At 37.6% G+C, this 25,929-nt stretch overlaps 1 protein-coding gene across 6 annotated transcripts in view; it reads left to right on the top strand.

Annotated features, from left to right (window-relative positions):
* The first annotated feature begins 4,343 nt into the window (after positions 1-4,343).
* TFDP2 (transcription factor Dp-2) overlaps positions 4,344-25,929 on the top strand; it is a 180,239-nt gene continuing 158,653 nt past the window's right edge. For 2 of the 6 annotated variants that reach the window (XM_019747140.3, XM_019747137.3), the window contains exon 1: positions 4,346-4,649. The gene's annotated coding sequence lies outside the window, so the exon portion shown is untranslated. Of the gene's footprint in view, positions 4,650-25,929 lie in introns of all 6 variants that reach the window. The other 4 variants (XM_074312941.2, XM_074312940.2, XM_074312942.2 and 1 more) reach the window with 3 other exon arrangements.

The following is a 25,929-nucleotide window of genomic DNA, read 5'->3' as shown; positions in this document are numbered from 1 at the left end:
CAAGACAGTAAATATTGGTTCCAATTTGTATGCATCAGTAAATTGATAATCTTATTTCTCTGATGTTCTTCACACACTTTTGACCCACCTTTTTTTATTCCAGTTGTAGCAATCAGTGGCCCAGGCGTAAGCTGATAGCAACTTGTCTTCCCATATCTTCTGTTTTCTGAGTTGGGATTTCTCTCCCCTCCCAGCTTGGAATACTCAAACCCACTCTGCCATTTTCACCCATGGTCAAACCTGGAAGTGCTAGAGAGTTGGTACCCTATGGTGTAACTTTTAAACAATGGAGATGGGAGCCAGTGTATAAATACAGCCTCTTCCATTCCCTAAGTGGACCATTCTGAGGTGTGCTCTTCAAAGCTCACTGGGGAGTCTCCTGCGCCATGAAGCCTCAGTGACCTCCAGCAGTGATCACCTCAAACATATCAGTGGATTGGCTTTTCCTCCTTCATGTTTCATTCTACCTAGCCCGTACTCCTGTATTTTGGAATCATTTTCCAAAATGAACCACTTGCATATAAGAATTTGTCTCAGTCAGAGTGGGGAAGGAGAACACAAAGATTTGTGTATTACCAGTTGTTAAATATTTTGACTCCCACCCCTGTAGATAAACTAACACCCTATGGAAACTTTCACATATACAAAGGAAAGGTGTATAAGAATATACATAACAACAGAATACACAAAAAGGCGGAAAACCCAAATGCGTATCAATAAGAGAATGGATTATATAGATTTTGTTATTTGTACATCAGTGAAACTACATTTATCAAGTCAGTGGACTCTCTCAAACCAAATGTTGAGAAAAATAATAGTAATAATAATTTGCAGATGAATAATAAAGTTTGAATCCAAATATATGTAGTTCAAAAACATGCAAAACAAAGTAATATATTGGAGTTACATACATATGTGTTAAAATGATAAAGAAAACCGAGGGAATTATAATTCAGGGTGTAGCTATTTTGGGGAGGGAAGGGCAGAGGGACACATTGGAAAGGAACACATGGGGCCCCAGCAAAATTCTCTCTTAATATTCTCTCTTAAACTGGTACATGAGGGTTTACATGTTTCCATATACTTCACATTTGCTTTATGTTTTTAGGATGAATAAAATACCTTATCATAAAAAAGATTTTAGTTTTGATATTAAGAGGTTGCTTTTATTAAGGATGACTGTAAAATCCTTTCACTGCCCTAACCAAGTCATTCCAGAAACGAACTGTGTCCCTTGCTGAGGAAACTCCAAGGCTTTGATTCTACTTTGCCTTATTAATGGGATTAAACTGCACACAATAGAACCATCTCTGGAAGACAAGGCCTTGATTTAACACATTTTTCTCTTGTTATTTGTTTTGTCAGTCACTGGATGGATTAGGTGTGAACACAGGATGCTTTAAAAAAAAAAAAAAAAGAAGAAGAAGAAGAAAAGCCGTATCTGCAACTGTCCAGACAACTACAGAGCGTTTCGTATGATAAAAGGGCGTCATTAAAGACCTTGTTACTCTAACTGTGGTGTTTGGCGAAGCAGCACCAGTTTGGAGCTTGTTGGAAATGCAGACTCTACACCCCACCTCAGACCTACTGATTCAGAGTCTGAATTTTAATCAGCTCTCCAAGTGATTGCTGTGCACATTAAAGATTGAGAGGCACTGCTCCAGCCGTCCTACTGCTCCATCTACAAAGAGCTGCATCCAGCCCAAGGAGAAGCGCAGCACATGGAAATTCCTCAGGTTTAACTGTAACAGATCTGTCTCTTTCATGACCCTCTCTTTGTTGGCCCACATATTTACAAGTAGAGACTTTATTTATTTACACCTCTCTCCTCTTTCCAACTTTGCGGGGCACTCTCATCCATTCAATAAAAACTTACTGCACTTGTCTTAAGCACGGAGGATAGCGAATAGGATGACATGGCTGTGTATCTCAAGGAGCTTACAGTCTAACAGGACACAGATACCAAATGAGGAATTACAAGCCTGATGAATGTTAGAAAGATAAACCGAATTTGATGAGAAAAGAGCTAGAGATGGCGAGTCCGAGGGAGCTTTTCTGGAGAAAGTGTCGTTTAAGCTTATGAGAAGGCACATGTCGGTGGGGTGTGGGTGAACTGGGGGATTGTTCTAAGCACAAGGAATACCCATGCACAGAGCTCTTTGGGTTCTTATGTTTGTATTTCCAATGACTTGCACTGTTCTTGGCATACAATAAGTGCTTGCTGAATCAATAAGTGTTCTGTCATATTTCAGACATCTACTCTCTGGCGCTGGAGATGGTGGAAGCTTTATTTTTCTTTTCAAAGGAAATAAGATCCCTTAATGGGGAAATGACAAGGAAGAGAGAAAGCCGACTGTTGTGCAAATTGCTAAATTGGAACTATGAGTGGGAATAAAAAATTGATTTACATAAATTTTCCTCCCTGAAGCAACTTGACAATTTATTCTGTTCTGGAGAATTTTCAGTTTTTGGCTTCAAAACCAAGCTGTTCCTTATTCTGAATTTCTTGGCCTGCTGTGAAACTAGCATTTAGTGTCTTTTACATCATACCCTGATTAGGTCATGGAAATTCACAGCTAGATCAAACTGGAAAACAGCTAGATCAAAACAGCTAGATCAAAATGGAAATTTTGGAACTTTCACTGCCCATTTTACTTCGTGGTGTTGGAAGGTGTTATGAAACATTGATTTTAAATCATTTCTTTCAAAAGTAATAGTTATCAAATGATCAAAATAATCGCCATCACTTATTGAACACTGTATACATTACATAGCAAAATCCACATATTAACTCTACAGGAGAGTAAGTTGAGTCATATGAAAATTGACAAATATTAGCAATTTCATATGGTTCAATTTAATATTATCTTTGGACTCTCACCTTAGAAACTTACAAAGAAATTAGAGAATCCCTGATAACCATAGCCTTACTACAAAATTTAGTACTGAATTTTCTTTATAGATCAAGAGATCCTGAGAGAGTTATAGCTCCTTAATAACATCCACCCCCGCCACCACCCTTCCACCCCCACCCCCATTAGCTCAAGAGCTGTATGTGTCTGCTTCCATTATGGTTGTTTATACGTTGTACTGAGGTGGTTTACAATCCATCTCCCCTGCTAGACTGAGTTTCTTGAGGGTGGAGATTTTGTCTGTCCTGCTCATTTTTGTATCTTTGTGCCTAAAGTCTTTGAAAAGTATTTGTTACATTGAAACCTTAACAAACTTTGTGGAAACTAAATAAATCCTATTGACTTGTTACTGGACAATGTAAGGTAATCACTCTATTGGGGTTTTGCATTTTACAGTCAGTCCCAGGAGTAGGCATTTGACATTCTTGAACTGGGAGGACTTTATTTACAATGATGCAGGAATTGTCTCTCCACCCCACCCCAGAGAAAGGTCCAAAGGTGCTCTCTCATCTCCCTCACCTCCTTTAGGTATTTATTTAAATGGCACCTTTTCTGCCCCTTCTCTGAGCACCCTATTTAACACAAGCCATCTCTCCAAACACCTTTTTTCCATAGCACGTATCAGCATGTAACATATATTTGCTTATTTCTTTTGCATGTTCTTTTCCACTCCCCTAGAATATAAGCTCACACGTGACTTTTCACATAGGCACAGGATTAATAGACACGTCTTAATACATAGATGGATATTTGGGGGTGTGGGCCTCCATTTTCACTTCAGCTTCCACGTGATGTGGTGACCTGGACTGGTTTGGATCTTACTTGCCTAGGTATCAAAGAACCCACATTCCCAGCGATCTCTCACCCACTGTCTTAATATTTACAGGGTGCCCCACAGTTGGCACCACACGTGGCTTCACAGTCACTCTTCCCTATTCCCTTCCTCGCTGATCCCCAGAGCGGGGGCGCGGGGTGAGGGGGGGAACCCATCAAAAGCTTGGGGTCGGAGATGTAATCATCTTAGTTCCGCTCTAAGAGAGACGGGGTTTCCCTGCTTTGGGCCTGGGGGGTGGGGTGGGGGCGGACGGAAAAGTCAAGATTCCCACGCAAGCCCTGGGGAGTGGAGGGGGCGAAGGGCGTGTCTATAAATTTTAGGCCTCAGGCCTGTAGCCCGCCCAGGAGGCTGCTGGCGAGCGTGGTGCCTTGGTCACTGCTGGGGACCGACCGGGAATCTTCGTTGCGCAGCCCCGGGGCAGGGGCAGAACGCTTGAGGTCCAGCACCTTCACCTCGCGGCCCCCTCCTCTCTTTGGGAAACCTGGAGGCGGGGTTTGTTTACTCCTTGCACGCACCGCCGGCCCGGCCAATCCATGGGAGCGGCGCCTGACGTCATTCATCCCGCGGGCCAACCGGCGCTCACCGTGCTGCTCCGCCGCCAAAGCTCGCGCGGGGGAAGCGGGGCAGTGGATGGGCGGGTGAGGGCGGACGAAGCCGCTTGCGATCTCGCCTGCTGCCGCCACCGCTTCTCGGCACGCGGGGCGCGCCCTGACCCTTTCTCTTTGGCAGACTCGAGGGCGCGCGCACGGTGGCGTCCCGGGGCCTCGCCCTCCAGGATCTGGACTGGGCAGGCCGCGCTCCGAGTGTGAGTCCATCGGGACCGGGCCCCCGCCAAGGACGGGCACCCCAGGCTCGGAAGAACAGCCCTGCGTGGCCGCCTCGTCCTCTGCAGCCGCACGGCGGTAAGGCCTGGGGCGAAGGCGCGGGCCCGTGTGCGGAGGGCCCCTAGACCCGGCCCGGCGTGCTCCTGGGCAGGTTTCCCTCCCTGCGCCTCGGGGCCCCCTCGTCACTCCGAGTCCTATCTGTTTATTCCCACGCGTTCTCCCTGTCCTGCCCGAGTAACCCGTGACTGTCTGGAGGAGAGTCGGAAATCACAGAGCCCCTCCACCCCCACCCTTGCAAATTGGGGGGAGACAACGTCCCTGAGTCATGCCTCGTGGAGTAGAGGGAGGGCTGCTTTTTACTTTTTCGGTCTCTTCAGGGGAGAAGGGTGGCTTCTAAGTCTGGTTTTCTGACTCCCCACCCCCCCCCCCCTTTCATGACCCACACACCCCCATCTGTCTTTACCAGGTGTTTTTGAGTTCCAAAGCTTGGTGCGCTTGGAAGAACCTCCTATGCCCCACGAAGGAACTTTTCTCTAAAGTAGAGGATTACTTTTTGGGCCCAGACTCCTTTGAGAAATTCTAGAGAGCCAAGGTCCCTGTCCACAGAAAATATAAAAGTTTTTGTAGGATCCCGCAGAGAGACAGTTCAGCTAAGTGGATGAGCGCTCAGAGCGCCTCTGGTGTTACCTTGCATTGTGTGATCTCAGTTTCTTCATCTGTAATATAGTAATATTTGCCTATTCGAGGTGTTGCGAATAGTAAATGGACTGATCAGTGGAATGCAGTTGGAACAAAGCTCACAATATATTAAGTGCACTTCATGAGTTAGGCATATTTATTATTGACAGCTATGAATGCTGATTCAGAAAAGTTCCCTGTACTGTTTCTCTTTTTCTGTTGAAACAGTTAACAGGCTCATCCCGTTCCATCTTCGCTGCTGAAGCTCCTTTTGAGCCTTTGGATACTTTTCCTCCTTCGATCTCAAAGGGCTCAGACTCCTTGTCCCACTTACTTGCTCTCTTTTTTGTAAGTCAGTAGCTCATTCTCTTCCTTCCCCAAACCTTAGTTTTGTGTTTTTTTCATTTGATTTCTACAGCCTAATTTTTCTGGGCACTTTTTCCCTAATGGCTTGAAATCAGCTTCACCTAATAAATGTAGTTGAAGTTATTCATCTGTCCTCTACACAGTATGATCATGACCCTGTCTCATTTAGTTGATCTGATAGTGGATGTTGCTTTTCCGTTTTATTGGTTAGTCTATAATTTAGCTAAAGCTTTATCACTATCCTATTACTATAATAAATCTTTAATAGCAGTATCCATTCTCAAGTAGCACCAAAGAGAAAAATCAAATGCTTAGAACCTGGATTCTGTCGTACTTGTGTACTGGCTCTCAGAGTGTTTGTTATTTATTAGAACATCTTGTGCCTGGAACTAGAGTCTAGTCTAATGGCAGACACGGTGTTTGTAGCACTGTTCTGGCAGGACAGTTGCAGTTTCAGCAATGTGGCACTTCTATTTGTTAATAAAGGCTCAAGACTTACTAAACTCCTAACTCTAGTTCTTTTGAGTTGTATAAGAGAAAACGGATTTTCCAATGTAATACTTTAATTACCATTTTGTCATCATGTGACTTTCCCCCCAGCTCCTGTAAATGTGTAGTCCACTGGCACCTTCAGGTTTTTCCTTTGCAGCCCAAATTCTTAACTGTCTGAGCTCTGTCCTCTCAATATAACTTGAAATTGGATGTTCAGGTGTGTTTATCCTTAATGTGGAAATTATTTGTGGATGAAAATGATACACTAAAACATACCCTAAAGGATTCAAAGATTGTTCTTTATAATTAGGAACTTAAATGTGAATATACATTTGCCTTTTTTTTTTAACATGATAGAAAGACTGGCTTTGTCTTCTTGCTGTTGGTAATTTATGTTTTATGCATAATACATGAGTTACTTATATTTACATAGCACTTCACCATTTTTAAAGCCATTTTAGATACGTGAAAGTTTTTAGGACATGGTGAGGAGACAGACTAAGCCTAAATTAAATTCATGGCAAGTGAATTAGAACCTAAGTATTCTGACTTCTAGTTCATCGTTTTTTGGTCTGTCAGTCTTAACAGTTAACCAGGAACAAAGGATCAAAAGGAAGGGTTTAAAATGATGTTTTAAAAGAGGAGGAAATTTCTAATTTGAGCACTAAATATTAGATATTGAGGAGTAGTATATTAGCATCTTATTTTTTAATTTTAAACTTAGGACTGTTTCTTTTAAAGTTAGATAATAAGCCATACTATCTATGAACTTACTCATAGTCAGTTTATATTGTCGCTTGACAAATGACTTTTTTTCTGACTTTGTCATCATATTTAAACTCATTGCAATATGTATCATAATGTATCTCAGAAGAAACTAGAAAGCACAGAGTTGAGAGTTTTTTTAGATTGTAGAATTTTAAGTTGTAATGAATTTTAAGAATTATTAAATATACTCCCCTCCTCATTCTTGACCTTTCCATTTTAATCTGGGATAGATGATTCTAGGGGTAGAGCATGAGTAGATTTAAAATTAGACTTTTGAACCCTTGAAATTTTATGCAAACTTAGATGCATTTCTATATTTTTCTGGAGAGAAGATTCATAGTTCAATAGTTTCTAAGGTAAAGGTATTTGGATAACTAACTTTTATAAAATTTTTTCTTTTACTGAACTAGACGTTATATCTTCACTGGTTCAAGTACTGTCTCTTGTATATGTGGGTTTCCAGATATTTGAAGATACTTGTATTCCACTGATTCATTTCTTCTCTAGACGCACTATTCTCAGTCTTTAATTTTTTAAAATGATTTTATTGTTTTGATTTGAACATCTTCACAATACTGATGGGTTATTTGTGGATTTGTTTTATTCATCCATATTCTTAAAAGTGTGGTACCCAAAATTAGATATTAACCAGTAGAAAAGACTGTAAGTTACCTCTGCTTGTAAAGCATGTGCTTTAAGATTAAGAGGAGAGTTGCTTCTTTGGCAACCACATCACACTGTTAATCCATAATAATATCCTGGTTAAGATGAACTCGGGCCAGCCTACTTGGGTTTAAATCCTGGCTCTACAATCTAGCTGGGTGACCGTGAATAAATTATGGAAACCTTTTGGGCCTCAGTTTTCTGACCTGTGAAATAGGGTTTATAAGAGCACCTCTCATAGGGTTGTTATAAAGAATAAATGAACACATACATGTAAAGCATTTAGAATGGTCTCTGGCATTTAAGTGCTATGTGTGTTACCTATTATTATTGATTTTTTAATCGGCTAAAATTCTTGAGTTGCTTTGTCCATGGTTTCCCAATTCCTTTTTTTCCCCCCTTCTCCCGCCTCTCCCCCTGCCCCCACTTCGGTTCAAGTCGTTGTTTTTCACTCTAGTTGTACAAGACATAGCTCCCTGGCTCTTGCTGGTATCATGAGTCTTGCGCTTCCCCAGCCACTCACAGCAGCCCAGCTCCAGAGAGAGCCATTGTTCACAATCTTAGCTGTAGAGAGTGCTGCTCACTGGCCCTTGTGGGAATCGAACCGATGACCTCAGCATTAGGTGCACAGGGCTCCAACCACCTGAGCCACCAGAGGATAGCCTAGAAGCAATATCCAATTCTTTAATAGGATGGTTTTTTTTGGTGGGACTTTATGTTTATCTGGATTAAATTTTATCTTGTCAGATTGTTTCCAGTCTGTTGACTTTGTTGATGTAAGAACACCAAACCTATAGAGATTTTTTAATAAAAATTTATTTGAGCCAAACAGAGGATAGCCTAGAAGCAAGATCTCAACAGACAGAAGACAGAAAATTGCTTCCCAGAATGAGTTTTCAGCTTCTTTTATGCATTTGGAATTAAGGAGGGAAGGAAGATTACACAAAGTTGGGGGAAAGCAAGGCGGGGATTGGATTACAGGACAGTTAACAAGATTATGTGCTCTCTTGAGGGTGGTTTTGCTTGAGGGGTCTGCAAAGAGGCATTTCAAACATGTGTTAACTTAGATGCATAGAAACAATGGACAGGGCTTGCTTAAGGAAAAGATAAGTGATATGCCGGGGGCATGATTACCCATCATGACCTGCCCAGTTAGGAATTTATGATCAGATCACCTGGTAAGATTAGTTTCCGTAGAACCCCTTTATCATCCACAACTTAAAAAAAACACCTTGATTTGGTCATCCAATCTTATTAAAATATTGACTAGGTAGATCTAAGAGCAGGGCTCTTGCCCTGATAGAGGCTTCTTTTCATGTTGATAAAAAAACCTCATTCTTTGGTTCAAGTTGTTCAGCCAGTTAGAAATCCAGCTAATTTATTATTGTCCATCTCAAATTTTTCCAAGTTTTCACAAGGAATATATAAGGAATTTTAACAGTTGCCTTCCTAAAACCAGATACTTTTCTATACTTCAGTTTTAAAATCCTATCAGTTCAATAACTCAGGAAAAGAGCATTAATCTGTTACTACATGTCCTTAATGGAGCTACAGTAGTACCTCGATTTTCGAACGTCTCCGTTGATGAACATTTCGGTTTACGAACACCATAAACCTGGAAATGCTTCGGTTTTCGAACATGCCTCAGAAGTCGAACATGTCACGTGGCTTCCACTGAGTGCAAGATCCTGAGGCCTAGCTGTCGGCTGTTTTCGAACGTTTCAGAACTCGAACCTTCGAAAACCAAGGTACTACTACTGTATACTGGTTTCCAGGAGCAAATGTTGGTTATTACTTTTTCTATGTTCACAAACTTCTCTCAGTAATGATTCTACAATCTTGTCTAGAGTTACATTTAATTTTGCTGATCAATTGTTGGCAGGATTCTCTTTCTCTTTTTTTGAACAGTAGTACTATATTTTCCTGTTTCAGTCTTCTAGCAACCTCTCTTATTCTCCATAGTTTCAAAACAATTGCCGACAGCTGCGTGGAAATTTCATCTAGAGCTCTGTATACCTTGTTGAACGTTTACTTAGAGCAATTAGGGAGTCTCTTCAATCTTCTCATCCATATTGAGCTTTGGTTTTCACTAATTCGTTGATTAAATTGATCAAATGCCCATTGTTTTTGGCAGGACACCAATGTTTGTTTCACCCCATCCTATCTAAAGAGAACTTTTCTTTTTTTTTTCTTTTTTTTTTAAATTAATTTATTTTTAATTAGTTTCAGGTGCACAAGACAAAGCAAAACTTAGACGTTTATCATTTATATCCCTCACACTGTGTGAACCCCCCTCCCCCCATCCACTATCCCTCTGTACGTTCCCCAAATTTTCAAACCCCCATGACCATCTTGTGGTTACCGACTATTTTTCAAAACCTCTCACGTTCCCCTTATTCCCACCCCCCCGCCCCTCTAGCAACCCTCAGTTTTTCCTCCATGTTTCCAAAACTGTCTCTGATTAGTTCATTCACTTATTCTTTTCTTTAGATTCCGCATATAAGTGAGATCATATGGTATTTGTCTTTCTCTGTCTGACTTATTTCATTTAACATAATGTTCTCTAGGTCCATCCATGTTGTTGCAAATGGTAAGATTTCTTTCTTCTTTATGGCTGCGTAATACTCCATTGTATAAATGTACCACAGTTTCTTAATCCAGTCATCTACTGATGGGCATTTTGGTTGTTTCCAGGTCTTGGCTATTGTGTATAGTGCTGCAATAAACATAGGAGTGCATAAAGATTTTTGAATTGGACTTTTGGATTTCTCTGGATAGATACCTAGGAGTGGGATTGCTGGATCATAAGGTAGTTCCATTTTCAGATTTTTGAGATACCTCCAAACTGTTTTCCATAGTGGCTGCACCAATCTGCATTCCCACCAACAGTGCACCAGCGTTCGCTTTCTGAAGAGAACTTTTCTTGATAGAGATGCTTAAAGTGAAAAGGTAATCCACTTCGATTGCTCCCTTTTCCCAACGTTGTTGCCGTTAACGACAGTCTGCGCCTCCCTTCTTTTCTGCGCTGCAGTAATAGCTTCCGTACTATTGACCTTCCTTCTTCCAGTCCTTTTCTGTCTCCAATCCTTACGCATTGCAGCCAGAGTCATCTTTGTTTTTAAAATGCAGGTATCTCTTTCAAGTCTTTTCTTTCCCATTGGAATAATCTGTAATGATCTAATTAGATTTCGATTTTGAATACTTTCCAACTCCCTTATTCTGTTTTCTGTTTACTATCCTTTTAAATTCACCACCCCCCACCCACTTTTTTTTTTTTTTTTTTACCTTCCTTGTTCTTAAGGGATGATGTAGAACTGTCAGCTAGATAGTAAGCATGGGTGAGTCACTCAGTAGACAGATATGGAGAGCTTACTGTGTTACAGGCATTGTGAGGCCCTGAACTGATACAGGGGTGTGACAGTCCTCAGTCCTTAAAGAATTCTAAGTGTGGGGAAAGTAGTTTGAAGAAGCCCAAAATCTTTTTTTTTAAATACTCGAAAGCATACTAAGTTTATTTAACAGATGCCCTTTTACTTTAAAAAGAGCCAAATATGTTGTTACTGAAGAATGAGTTTGTTAAAATGACTAATTCAGTTCTATTTAAATTAAATCAAATTGCAAAATAACAAATAATATAAATGTGGTAAAACAGTATGTATTTCAAAGCTGCCAAAATAAAATGTTTAATCAAAACTGGAAGCACCAGTTTTTTTTTTTACAGTCCACTTGAGAATGGACAATTAAAAAACCAATCTGTTAGTTTTCTTTCACAGCATCTTTGAAATTGTGGTGTGATATAAAACTACGTATAAATGAAAAGGATCTATTAAATGCTGTTCAAAGGAGAGAGATGAGGATGATGAGCAGTGGCTGTAAGAACCTATACAACTAACAAATGGTAGTCAATCAAATGATTTCCAGGTTAACAGAAGTTTGGAAAAGCTGTCAGCTAAGTATACTGTGCACTAATTAATACATGTTTTGTTCTGAAGTCTTTACAAGTAGGAAAAAAATTTTTGCCTAGTGATTATGTATTTTTTTTTTAAAGATTTTTTTTATTGGGGAAGGGGAACAGGACTTTATTGGGGAACAGTGTGCACTCCCAGGACTTCCTTCCAAGTCAAGTTGTTGTCCCTTCAATCCCAGCCGTGGAGGGTGCCATTCAGCTCCAGGTCCAGTTGCCATTGTTAGTTGCAGGGGGCACAGCCCACCATCCCTTGCGGAAGTCAAACCGGCAACCTTCTGGTTGAGAGGATGCACTCCAACCAACTGAGCCATCCGGGAGCTCAGCGGCAGCTCAGCTCAAGGTGCCATGCTCACTCCCAGTTGCAGGGGGCGCTGCCCACCATCCCCTGCAGGACTCGAGTTGCCAAACCGGCAACTTTGCGGTCGAGATTCCACTGGCCCACTTGGGAATCGAACCGGCAGCCCTCGGAGCCAGGAGCATGGAGCTCCAACCGCCGGAGCCACCAGGCCTGCCCGATTATGTATTAAGTTGAATGAATTAGTATTCAAAGGTAACAGAGTACATTACTTTCGCAGGCATTCTAACAAACATAAACTGAAACTCTGTGAAAAATTCCATCCTATCATGTTTCCCCCAAAATAAGACCTAGCCGGACAATCAGCTCTAAGGTGTCTTTTGGAGCAAAAAATAATATAAGAAAACCGGGTCTTATTTTACAATAAGACCCAGTCTAATATAATATAATATACTATAATATAATATAACATAATATAATGTAATATAACCGGGTCTTATTTTACAATAAGACCCACTATAATGTAATGTAATATAATATAATATAATATAATATAATATAATATAATATAATATAATATAATATAATATAATATAATATAATATATAATGCCGAGTCTTATTTTACTATAGTCTTATATTACTATATATATATTATAGTATAATATAAGACTGAATCTTATATTAATTTTTTCTCCAAAAGATGCATTAGAGCTGATTGTCCGGCTAGGTCTTATTTTTGGGGAAACACAGTATAAGATAGGACTTTTTAGAAAGGGGTCACTATATACAAAACCCTCTTCCCCATAATGCATTCCGAGATGAGAGAAATGATAAGTAAGGAAAGTAAGGTTCTGAAGATACTATTAGCATAAGCAGCTCATTGAAAAAAAGTGAAATCATTTTTACAAAACGTAAAAAACAAAATCCCAAAAACATTTTCTAGGATTAAGTAACAAGACAAAGATTCATAATCTGCATACTTTGTATTCATAATGAATTTCTAATGGCTTACTTTACCCGACACCTACTAGGTTATACAGATCTCAATCCTCCTCAAAAGTGTGACATAGGTTTATGATTTTTTTCTTTTTATAAGTGACACAAGTTGCTTTACTGGGACTGGAAAGACAGTAATGGCAGAGCTGGGGCTCAGAAATGAATCTGTATGATTAGTCCTAGCCACTCCACTATGTTACATTACTAAACTACTGTCTTAGGCCTTCGGCACTCATGCAAGAACTTAAAAGTCTTGAGAGCTTCTTAGTTGTTTAATTTCTGGGGTTTCTTTGTAGTGTGTTGTGAATTCATTCAAATATAAGTGAGTGATTTGAAAATTAGCCATTGTTTTTGATTGATCATCCTTTCACTAGTGTCACTATTTAATATAATTTTTAAAATAGACCATTTTTGTGTAATGTTATATGTGGTATCTTAAATTCAGCTGAATTTCAGTTAATTGGTTAAATCATGATTATGAACTATGCGAATCTATTACATAGACTGGTTTTCTGTGAATAGAAACAAGTACATACTTAAGATGTTAACCTAACGTCTTGGTAACATAAATATTTTGATTTTATTGTAAGGTCTATATTTGCTACATGTCCTTTTGACTTGTTCAAAAATTAAATATATGTAGGATAAAATAAAAATGGATATAATGAAATGATGTCAGCTCTTAAAATTGTGATGAAAGAAGAGAAAAGAGGCTAAAAGTATTCCAAAAAGTAAGAAGAGTAAAAATATAATAGCAAATAACAGTGGCAGTGTTTACGGTTCCTCTCAGAGCACGAGCACCATTTATTTCATAGGCCAAGATGCTGTGCTTAATGATGCTGTGTGCATAACTGGTCAACTGAATATGCAACAAGAAAATAAATGTATTCAAAAACAAGAATGACGGTACATACCGTGTTATCAAAGCAGAAAATATAGCACAAAGGGATTTTTTTTCCTTCTTCATCTTTAGTTATATGCGTATATTGAAGCAGTCTCACAAACTACTCAGTGGAGCTTAGATTGGCTATTATCTATCTATCTACCTACCTACCTACCTATCTAATTTATCATAGTAGCAAAGCCTCTAACTTATTTAATATTTTTTCCCATTTGTGTAAAATTCACTCTAGTATTTCACCCCGGAAAGAAACGATTTGACTCAGATTGGCCTTTAGTGAAAACAGAGAACTAGTGCATTAATTTGACTTATTGATATTAATACATGTAACACTTTTTATGATTGTTTTTTATCATCTTAACTACCTCAAGGGTAGAGTAATTTTCAACCCACCATCTAGTTATTTATTAGACCTCCTATAATAATGCAGAAGATGAAGTAATTTTTCATGTTGTGACTAATAGCAACTTTGATGAATTTTGCATGGTTAATCTGCATGTATCTTAAGTAACCAGGTTTTGTTGAAAAATTTTATGTCCAATATCGTAAACTCTCACAGTTTACATTTTCTAGTGCTCGGTGTGTGTGAATCTTATCGTGTCTGATATTCCCTATTAAGACATTCCCTACTCTTAGTCTTAGTTCTTGGTTATCTTGCACAAATTGCACATTTCCTCAAGAGGCATATAGGAGATCAGGTGCTAAGGATGAGGAAATAAAGTAGGCCAGTTGTGTTTTCTAGACTCTTCTGGGCCTAGGGTCTCAAGTTTGCCTTTCTGACTTCTTGTATTAATATTCGGCTGTTACCAATTACAAAATTTTCTAAAAAGTTTTCCTCATATTTTTTGTCCCACTCTCCAGAGGTAAAAACCATATTTTAAAAATGCTTTTTATTGACAGATGATAGATTTAAAAATTGCACTTAATTTTCGCTAACTAACATCTGTGTAACCAGCACCCTGGATCCAGAAACAGACCATTACCAGCACCCAGTGTCCCTTTTCAGTTGTGAACCTCTCTTCCCTAAGGGAACTATTCTGCCTCCGAACAGCATGGAATGGTAAAACCACCGTTAACCATATCTACTTTTATTTCACTTGATGGTTATCACTCTTAATGGTATAATTATTGCTCTATTTCTTTGTAAAAAAAAAAACTTTTTATTTTGAACTAATTTTAGACTTACAGGAAATTTGCATAAGCTGTACAGAGTTTAATTATATCCCTTAGCCCATTTCTCCTAATGTTAACATTTTACATAACCATAGTGTAATTATGAAGAGCAAGAAATTAAAATTGGTACAACGTTATTGACTGAACTCCAGACCTTATTTGAATTGGACCAATTTTTGTACTAATGACATTTTTCTATTCCAGGATTCTATTCAGGATCCCACATTTCATTTAGCTGTTCTTACTCCATAGTCATCTCTGTTCTCTAACAGCCTTCAATTTTTCTTTGTTACATGATTTTGACACTTGAGGAATGCTGGTCATGTATTTTTCGCAATGTCCCTCTATTTGGGTTTGTCCAGTGTTGTCTCTGATTGGAGTGCAGTTATGCATTTTTGGTAAAAACACCACAAAAAGTGTTGTTGTATCTTTCTGTTTTTCACTAGGTGTTTTATCAAGGGGTTCATCGTGTTGTTATGTTTTATCATTGGTGATGTTTACCATTGTCACTTGGTTAAGTTGAAGGCTGCTTGGTCTCATTTTTTTACATTTAAATCTCTAATCATTTTAGAGTTTATCCTTGGGTGTTGTATGAGATAGATATGATTTTATCTTTTTCAAAATGATTACCCAGCACCATTTATTAAAAAGTTTGTATTTTCAATTGATACAGAAAAGCATTTGACAAAATTCAACACCCTTTCATGATAAAAACACTCAGCAAACTAGGAGTAGAAGGAAACTACCTCAACATAATAAAGGCTCTATATGAAAAGCCAACAGCTAATGTTGTACTCAATGGTGATAGGCTGACAGCTTTTCTTCCATGTTCAGGAACAAGATAACGATGTCCACGTTCACTACTTCTATTTAACATAGTGCTCAAAGTCCTAGCCGGAGCAGTTAGGCAAGAAAAAGAAAGAAAAGGCATCCAAATTGGAAAGAAAGAACCCAAATTATCTGTTTACAGACAATATGATCTTATATGTAAAAATCATAAAGATTCTACATACACAAACCTGTTAGAACTAATAAATTCACTATAGTTGCAGGATGAAAAAAATCACACAAAAATCAGTTGCATTTCTATTCACTAGCATAGGAACAATCAGAAAAGAAAATTAAGAAAACAATTTCATTTAGGATAGCATGAAAAAAATAAAATACTTAGGAATAAACTTAACCATGGAGGTAAAATACTGGTACAATGAAAACTGGAAAACATTGCTGAAGGAAATTAAAGAAGACACAAATAAGTGGACAACCTTTCTTCATGGATTTGAAGATTAAATATTGTTAAAATGTCAGTAAACACAAAATGATATACAGATTCAGTGAAACTTTTATCAAAATCCCAATGATGTTTCTTTGCAGAAATAGAAAAATCCATCCCAAAATTCAAATAGCATCTCAGGGGACCCCAAAAAGCCAAAACAATGTTGAAAAAGAACAAAGCTGAAGGACTCACACTTCCCAATTTCAACCCTTATTACAAAGCTACAGTAATCAAACAATGTGATACTAGCATAAAGACAGACATATATTTCAGTGGAATATAATACAGAGCCCAGAATAAACCCTTGCATACATGGGCAAATGATTTTTGATGAGGGTGCCAAGACCATTCAATGGGGGAAAGGATTGTCTTTTCAACCCATGATGTTGGGGAAACTGAATATCCACATTAAAAAGAATGAAGTTGGACCTTACTTCGTACCATATTCAAAATAAAGACCCTAAACTTTAAGAGCTAAAACTAGAGAACTTTTAGAAGAAAACATATGTGTGGTAATTAATGACATTGGATTTGAAGTCTTATTTGTCTTTTTTGTTGCTTGTCCCTTTGGTGTCATTCTCTGCATTCTGCATGCTCTTAAGATCTCTTTATTTTTAGTGTTTTGCTGTGTCTGGGTGAGTTGTTTTTTAGTTGGAGGACATTGTGATAATCTGAATCTAAAAAAGAATTTTTTAGGAAATCCTTTTTAACCTTAAATTTCCAGAGTCTGGAGCAAGATAGAGACATTTTCTTGTCTTTTCTTTGCTGGTGGTTGATTACCGCAGGTCTCTCCTCCCCACCCCCCACTCCATCTTTTCAGTGAGAATGTGTGAAAGGGGGTGGGAGCCTCAATTCCAACTCTTTACTTCATGTGGTTCCCTAAGCCTTGTCTCTTGTCACTTTAGAGCCATTAAAAGCCAAGCGTTTTGGTTATTTATATTGACAAATTCCTCCATAGCAGCTGAAAACTTTGTTTTCTTGTCCGCTCAGCATTCGAGAGAATATTTATTTTAATTTATACAAGATTTCTAGATGTTTGTTAAGGAAAGTTTACACATCATTTAGTTCACTATGTTGCCAGAAACAAAAGTATTGTTTTTTAGATATAATTTCCTACCATTTTCCCCCTTTTCCTTTTCTGGAATTTATTTTTAATTGGACATTCTGGATTGATGCTCTAATATTTTTCAATTTTTAAAAAACTTTTGTTCTGCTTTATGGGAGATTTCTGACCATTCCTTTGCTTTCTCTCTTCCTCTCCTCCCTTCTTTTCTTTTTTTCTTTCTGTTTCATTTATTAATTCGGTCTACTCCTGTGTTGTTATTTGGTCTCTTCATTTCAGGTTAAAGGCTTTCCTCAGTTATTTAGTAAACTTTGGTCATCTGTTTGGATTAAAGAGTGGGACAGTAAAAAGCTGAGTAAAAACTCTGTCTATGGGGAGTTGTTAACTGTAAGTCTTTTAAGTTTTTTCAATTACAGTTGACATTCAATATTATATTAGTTTCAGGTGTTACAGCATAGTGGTTAGACATTTCTATAACTTACGAAGTTATCTCCACGATAAGTCTGGTACCCCGACCTGACACCATACATAGCAATTGCAATATTATTGGCTGTATTCCCTGTGCTGTACTTTATATCCCTGTGACTATTTTGTAACTACCATTTGTACTTCTTAATCCCTTCACCTTTTTCACCCAGCCCCTCAACCTCCCTCCCATCTGGCAACCATCACTTTGTTCTCTGTATCTATGAGTTTGTTTCTTTAACTGCAAGTCTTAACACAGGGTGATTGAGTGAGTGATGGTAGGTCTTTGCTCTTGGGTCAGATTTCCCATGGAGGAATCTGCTAGACCCCTGCTTGATTAGCCTGTTTTCTGGAAGCTGATTTGGGGAAGAGAAGTGAAGTCCACTGTTCAGCATGTAAATCTTCATTTCGTCTCTGTGGTATGATCTGACACACAACCCTTGTGTGTACCTGGTTTCTACATCCTGTCTGGTTTTGTGTCTTAGGAAGGTAAACCACTTGTCTCTGTTGGGGTGCAGAAGAGGCAATTTCTTGGCAACATGGTAAGGCTTCTGGGTGAAAACTTCCGTATTCAAACTTCATCATTTCCTATTTTCAGCCCCAACTCAGGCCCCTACCTTCGATTCTTAAGCCTCTCTGGTGTGCTTGCTTCTTATTGGTTTCATACCCACCCACACCCTCACATGCATGACGTTTGGCTCATTCTGTTTTACCAAGCCAACTACTATTCAGCAGTCCTCTAAATGGCTTCAATAAAGCTTTATTTATGTCTCTCATCAGCTTATCTCTCCTTTCATGTTATTATATGCATATATGTTTTATGATGGGTTTATCCTTTTTTAGTCCTTCATCATCATCATTTTAGTGTAGTTTTGGGAGAGAATGGATATAAACTTGTGTGTTCATATTTAACACAACTTTACAATACATTTTAATTATATTATATTCATTTAAAATAGTATTATTATAAACTCAGGAATTTCTTCTAGCTTCTCTTTCCACTGATGTTTATTTCAGTTTCATATCATGGGTGAAGAGTAGACGGATAGGTAAATATAGGCGGGAATGCAGAAGGGCAACGAGAGACAAAGAAGAGGAAAAACAGGTTCCTTACTAACAAAGGACTTAGGTATTGGTACCAGTGAGACTTGAATGTAGTGATACCGCCACCTTCTGGCTTTTTAAAAACTGTGTTTCTAGAATTTTATCTGGGACTCCCACATGTAGCTGGCTAACTTGCATTATGTGTCAAATTTAGTGAATTTGGTCTTGTTTAGTTCTCTATCCTGTCGTAGAAAAATACTTTTCTTTATACAAAATTTGATTATAATATAATAATTGTGTGTTTTCAAGCTCCTTAAGAGAGGATTCTATCTACGACATAACAAAAATCATACCCTGTCTCTCTATAGCTCAGATGATTGTTTCTACTTAGACTATGGAAGCAGAAGTATTGTTTCTGTCTGAGGGAAAATACATAATTTTTTTTGAAAATACAGAATTTAAAAAATTAAGTTAGTGTGTTATATAGGTAGTTTGTGTTTACAGTATAAAATACAAAATGTATAAAGGGTGTAAGTAGCTCATCCTACCATTTCATTAAAATTAATCAAAGAAAAGAAAAGAAATGTGTTCTTCCCACTCTTTGCCATATATCCTGCCAGTTTCTTTAACTAAGACTTAGTCCTTTTATGTAAATGCTAGTATGGTACACATACTTCTCTATAACTTGCTTCTTTTCACTGGCCACTTTATATTGAAGGTCATTCTATATCAGTACACTATGAGCTCCCTCATTTCTTTTTCTAGGCCATGATTTGTTTAACCAGTCTACTGTTGGTAAACAATTAAGTTTGTCTTTTGCTATAAAAATGATACCTTAGTGGACCCAGCAATTCCACCCTGGGTATCTATCTGAAGAAAACAAAAACACTAATTTGAAAAGATATATGCACCCCTATGTTCATCGCAGCTTTATTCAAGATAGCTGAGATATGGAGGCAGCATAGGTATTCATAGATAGATGAATGGATAAAGAAGATGTTGTGTGTGTGTGTGTGTGTGTGTGTGTGTGTACCATGTTTCCCCAAAAATAAGACCTAGATGGACCATCAGCTCTAATGCGCTTTTTGGAGCAAAAATTAATATAAGACCTGCTCTTATATTAATTTTTGCTCCAAAAGATACATTAGAGCTGATGGTCCTGCTAAGTCTTATTTTCGGGGAAACACGGTATATGTATAGATGTGTGTGTGTGTGTGTGTGTGTGTGTGTGTGTGTGTGTGTGTGTGTGTGTATGTAATGGAACATTACTTAGCCATAGAAAAGGATGAAATTTTGCCATTTGTGACAACACAGGGGGACCTAGAGAGTATTATGCTAAGTGAAATAAGTCAGACTAATAAATACTGTATAGTTTCAGTTGCATATGGAATCTAAAAAACAAAACAAAATACAACAGACACAGACTTATAGAGAACAAACTGATGGTTGCCAGGAGGGAGGTGGATAGGGGGATGGTTGAAAAATGTGAAGGGGAATAAGAGGTACAAACTTCCAGTTATAAAAAAATATATCACGAAGGCTGGCCCAGTGGCTCAGGCAGTTAGAGCTCCGTGCTCCTAACTCCGAAGGCTGCCGGTTCGATTCCCACATGGGCCAGTGGGCTCTCAACCACAAGGTTGCCAGTTCAATCCCTCAAGTCCCGCAAGGGATGGTGGGCTCTGCCCCCTGCAACTAAGATTGAACACGGCACGTTGAGCTGAGCTCCCTCCCGGATGGCTCAGTTGTTGGTTGGAGCACGGGCTCTCAACCACAATGTTGCCAGTTCAATTCCTCGACTCCCGCAAGGGATGGTGGGCAGCGCCCCCTGCAACTAAAATTGAACACGGCACCTTGAGCTGAGCTACCACTGAGCTCCCAGATGGCTCAGTTGGTTGGAGCGTGTCCTCTCAACCACAAAGGTTGCCGGTTCGACTCCCGCAAGGGATGGTGGGCTGTGCCCCCTGCAACTAGCAATGGCAACTGGACCTGGAGCTGAGCTGTGCCCTCCACAACTAAGACTGAAAGAACAACAACTTGAAGCTGAACAGAACCCTCCACAACTAAGATTGAAAGGACAACAACTTGACTTGGAGAAAAGTCCTGGAAGTGCACACTGTTCCCCAATAAAGTCCTGTTCCCCTTCCCCAATAAAATCTTTAAAAAAAAAAAAAAAAAAAAAAAAAAAAAAAAATATATATATATATATATATATATATATATATATCACGAAGATGTAATGTATGTACAGCATAGAGAATATAGTCAATAGTATTGTAATAACTTTGTACAGTGACATGATTACTAGATTTATAGCAGTGATTACTTTGTAAGGTATTTAAATGTTGAATAACTATGTTGCGTACCTGAAGCTCATATAATATTGTATGTCAACTATAATAGAAATTTTTTAAAAATAAAATATGCACATGCATGTAAAAAAATGACACCATAGTATCCTTGTGTGTGTGTGTGTGTGTGTGTGTGTGTGTATACATGTATATGTATATATAGTTACACATGACTATAGAGAAAAACTCATAATATATGCTTTTATAATTTATATGTCTGGTGAAGTTACCTTCCATAAAGATTGTACCAATCTTTCTACCATTAGATCGTATGAAGAAGTCTGGTTTTCCTCATTTTTCTGAATACATGGTATTGGTATCAATATACAGAGGGTGCCAAAAATATGTATACACATTTTAAGAAAGGAAAAACTGTATTGAAATTACAATACTCAATAGACATGGATAACAAAAGATGAATACAAGTCACGTTTGACTTCTGCAATTACAAGAGGTGCCCAAAGTGGTTACCATCAGCGTAATTTTAATACAGTTTTTTCCTTTCTTAAAATGTGTATACATTTTTTGTCACCCTCTGTATATTTTTTATATTATTGCAATTCTTTTATTTAGTCTTTTACAATTATTAAAAGTAATAGACTTTAAAATATTCATAAGAAACATTTAAAATTGTATTATGAAAAATTCTACTTGGTTTTCTTAAACTTTTTAAGAAAGATTTTTATTAAAATACAGCTAATATACAGTATTACTCGTATATTAGTTTCAGGTGTACACCATAATCATTAAACATTTATATACCTAAAGAAGTGAACACCATGATAAGACCAGCAGCCATCTTACACTGTACCATGCTGTCACAATATTATTGACTATATTCCCTAAGCTGTATGTTACATCTCCATGACTTGTTTTATACCTGGAAATCTGGACCACTTATTGCCCTTTTTACGTTTTTCAATAACAGTTGACATTCAGTATTATTTTATATTAGTTTCAGGTGTACAGCATAGTGGCTAGACATTTATATAATTTACGAAGTGATCCCCCTGACTAGTCTAGTTCCCACCTGGCACTATACATAGTTATTACCATATTATTGATTATATTCCCTATGCTGTACATCCCCATGACTATTCCATAATTACCACTTTGTACTTCTTAATCTCTTAACCTTTTTCACCCTACCCCCCAATTCCCCTTCATCAGGCAACCATCAGCTTTTTCCCTGCATCTGTGAATGGGTTTGGCTTGTTCTGTTTTGTTTGTTTCTCTTTTGTTCATGTATTTTGTTTAGATTACACATATAAGTGAGATCATATGGTATGGGTTTTTCTCTGTCTGACTTATTTCAATTAGCATAATACTTTTCAGTTCCATCCATGTTGCAAATGGTAGGATTTCATCCTTTTTTTAATGGCCAAGTAATATTCCATTGTATACATGTACCACATATTCTTTATCCAATCATCTGTCAATGAGCACTTGGGTTGCTTCCGTATCTTGGCTATTGTAAATAATGCTGCAGTGAACATAGGGGTGCCTATATCTTTTCAAATTAGTGTTTTGGATTTCTTAGGATAGATACCCAGAGTGGAATTGCTGGGTCATAATGTAGTAGTGCTATTTTTAGATTTTTGAGGCACCTTCATACTGTTTTCCGTAGTGACTGCATTAATTTGCAATCCCACCAACAGTGCACAAGGGTTCCTTTTTCTCTACATCCTCACCATCACTTGCTACTTTGTTGATTTATTGATGATTTCTATTTTGACAGGTATGAGGTGTTTATCTCATTGTAGTTTTAATTTGCATTTCTCTGATGGTCACTGATGTTGAGCATCCTTTCATGTGTCTGTTGGCCATCTGTATGTCCTCTGGAGAAATGTCTATTCAGGTCCTCTGCCCATTTTTTTCCACCTTTTATTTTTTTTTAATTACGTTTATTGGGGATTACAGTGGTTAGTAAAATTACATAGGTTTCAAGTGTACAAGTCAAAAATTCATCATCTGTATATCACATTGTGTGTTCATCACCCAGAGTCAGTTCTCTTTCCATCACCATGTATTTGACCCCCTTCACTCATTTTTTTAATTGGATTGTTTTTTTGTTGTTGTTGTTTTTTGGTGTTGAGTTGTATGAGTTCTTTATAAATTTTAACTATTAACCCCTTATGAATGTATCGTTGTTGAATATCTTCTCCCATTCAGTAGGTTGTCTTTCCATTTTGTTGATGGTTTCCTTTGCTGTGCAAAAACTTTTTAGTTTGATGTATTACCAGTTTCCCTTGCCTGAGGAGACATATCAGGAAAAATATTACTAAGAGCAATATCAGAGTTTCCTGCCTGTGTTTTCTTCTAGGAGTTTTATGGTTTCAGGTCTTACATTTAAGTCTTTAATCCATTTTGAGTTTAATTTTGTATATGGTGTAAGAGGTGGTCCAGTTTCTTTTTTTTTTTGCATGTATCTGTCCAGTTTTCCCAGCACCATTTATTGAATAGACTGTCTTTACCCCATTGTATATTCTTGCCTCCTTTGTAATAGATTAATTGACGTTATAGATATGGGTTTATTTCTGGGCCCTCTATTTGGTTCCATTGATCTACGTGGTCAGACAATTAAGTTCACAAACTCATCCTAGAAATAGTGCTACATACCTCATTGCCAAATATCACTGCGGTCACCTTGAAAGTACTCCCCTTGGGAAGCTGTGCACCGATGCCAAAGCCTAGTCCACCCTTCAAGGCAATTTTGGAACTCTTTTTCTGGAATGGCCATCAGAGCTGTTGTATTACCCTTGATGTCATCAAAATGTCTTCCTTTCAGTATTTCCTTTATCTTCGGTGAAGAAAGAAGTATTCTGATACAGTTATTTGTTTACTGGCTAAAAACTCCCTCACAGACAGTGCCGTATATTGTCATGATGCAAGAGCCATGAATTTTTGGCAAAAAGTTCAGGTCGTCTAACTTTTTCTCGCAGCCTTTTCAGCACTTCCGAATAGTAAACTTGGTTAACTGTTTGTCCTGTTGGTACAAATTCATAATGAATAATCCCTCTGGTATAAAAAAAAAACTAATAGCGTTGCAACGAGTTCGCGAACTTAATTATCAGACCTCATATGTGTCTTTTTATGCCAGTGCCATGCTGTCTTGATTACTATAGCCTAGTAGTATAGTTTGATGTCAGATATTGTGATACCTCCAACTTTGTTCTTCTTTTTCAAGATTGCTGTGGCTATTCGGGGTCTTTTATGGTTTCACATATTTTAGGATTATTTGTTCTAGTTCTGTGAAAAATACCATTGGTATTGTATAGGCATTGTATTGAATCTATAGATTGGTTTGGGTAGCATGGACATTTTAATGATGTCCATGAGCACAGTATAAGCTTCCATTTATTTGTATCTTCTTCAGTGTCTTAATAGTTTTCCGAGTGCAGGTCTTTTATCTCCTTGGTTAAATTTATTCCTAGGGTTTTTTGTTTGTATGTTTTTTTGATGCAATTGTAAATGGGATTGTTTTCTTAATTTCTCTTTCTAACAGTTCATTATTGGTGTATAAAAATGCAACTGATTTCTGAATGTTAATTTTGTATCTTGCTATTTAATTCATTTATCAGTTCTAATAGTTTTTGGTGGAATCTTTAGGGTTTTCTTTGTATAGTATATCATTCTCAAAAAATGACGGTTTTAATTCTTCCTTTCCAATTTGGATACCTTTTATTTCTTTTTGTTGTCTGATTGCTGTGGCTGGGACTTCCAGTACTAGGTTGAATAAAAGTGGTGAAAGTGGACATTCTTGTCTTGTTCCTGATCTTAAGGGGAATGGTTTTAGCTTTTCCCTGTTGAGTATGATGTGAGCGGTGGGCTCACATCATACTGTTATATGTGGCCTTTATTATGTGGAGTTATGTTCCCTCTATCCCCACTTTGCTGAGGGTTTTTATCATAAATGGATGCTGGATTTTGTCAAATGCTTTTTCTGCATCTATTGATATGATCATATTATTTTTATCTTTCACTTTGTTTATGTGGTGTATCATGTTAATTGATTTGCAGGTATTGAACCAACCTAGCATCTCAGGAATAAATCCCACTTGATCATGGTGTATGATCTTTTTATGTATTGCTTAATTTGGTTTGCTAATGTTTTGTTGAGGATTATTACATCTATGTTCATCAGGGATATCGGTCTATAATTTCCTTTTTTTTATAATGTCTTCGTCTGGTTTTGGAACCAGGGTAATGGTGGCTTCATAAAATGAGCTTGGGAACTTTCTTCTTGAATTCTTTGAAATAGTTTGAGAAGGATCAGTGTTAATTCTTCTTTGAATGCTTGGTAAAATTCACGTGTTTGTTGGTTGGGAGTTTTTTGATTACTGATTCAATTTAGTTAATAGTAGTTGGTCAGTTCAGATTTTCTGTTTCTTCTTGATTCAGTCTTAGACGATTGTATGTTTCTAGGAATTTATCCATTTCTTCCAGATTTTCCAATTTACTAGCATGTAATTGTTTGTAGTATTTTTCTCATAATCCTTTGTAATTCTGTGGTGTCAGTTGTCACTTCCCTTTTATTTCTCATTTATTTAGGTCCTCAATCTATTTTTTTCTTGATGAGTCTGGTTAAAAGTTTATCAATTTTATTTATCTTTTCAAAGAACTTGGTTTCATAGATCTTTTGTATTTTTTTTTAAGATTCTATTTTGTTATTTCCACTCTGATCTTTGTTATTTCCTTCCATCTACTCACTTTGGGCTTTGTTATTCTTTTTCTAGTTCCTTGCAAGTGTAAAGTAAGATTGTTTATTTGAGATTTTTCTTGTTTTTTCTTTTTTTAAACCATGACTTTTTAAAAAAAAATAAATTTTACTGGGGAATATTGGGGAACAGTGTGTTTCTCC

The sequence above is a fragment of the Rhinolophus sinicus genome, chromosome 5 (genome assembly GCF_057876585.1).
Source record: "Rhinolophus sinicus isolate RSI-liver-muscle chromosome 5, RSI-T2T, whole genome shotgun sequence".
Lineage (NCBI taxonomy): Eukaryota > Metazoa > Chordata > Mammalia > Chiroptera > Rhinolophidae > Rhinolophus > Rhinolophus sinicus.
Note: the sequence above shows the minus strand (reverse complement) of the source record. Positions and strands in the feature narration are given on the sequence as shown.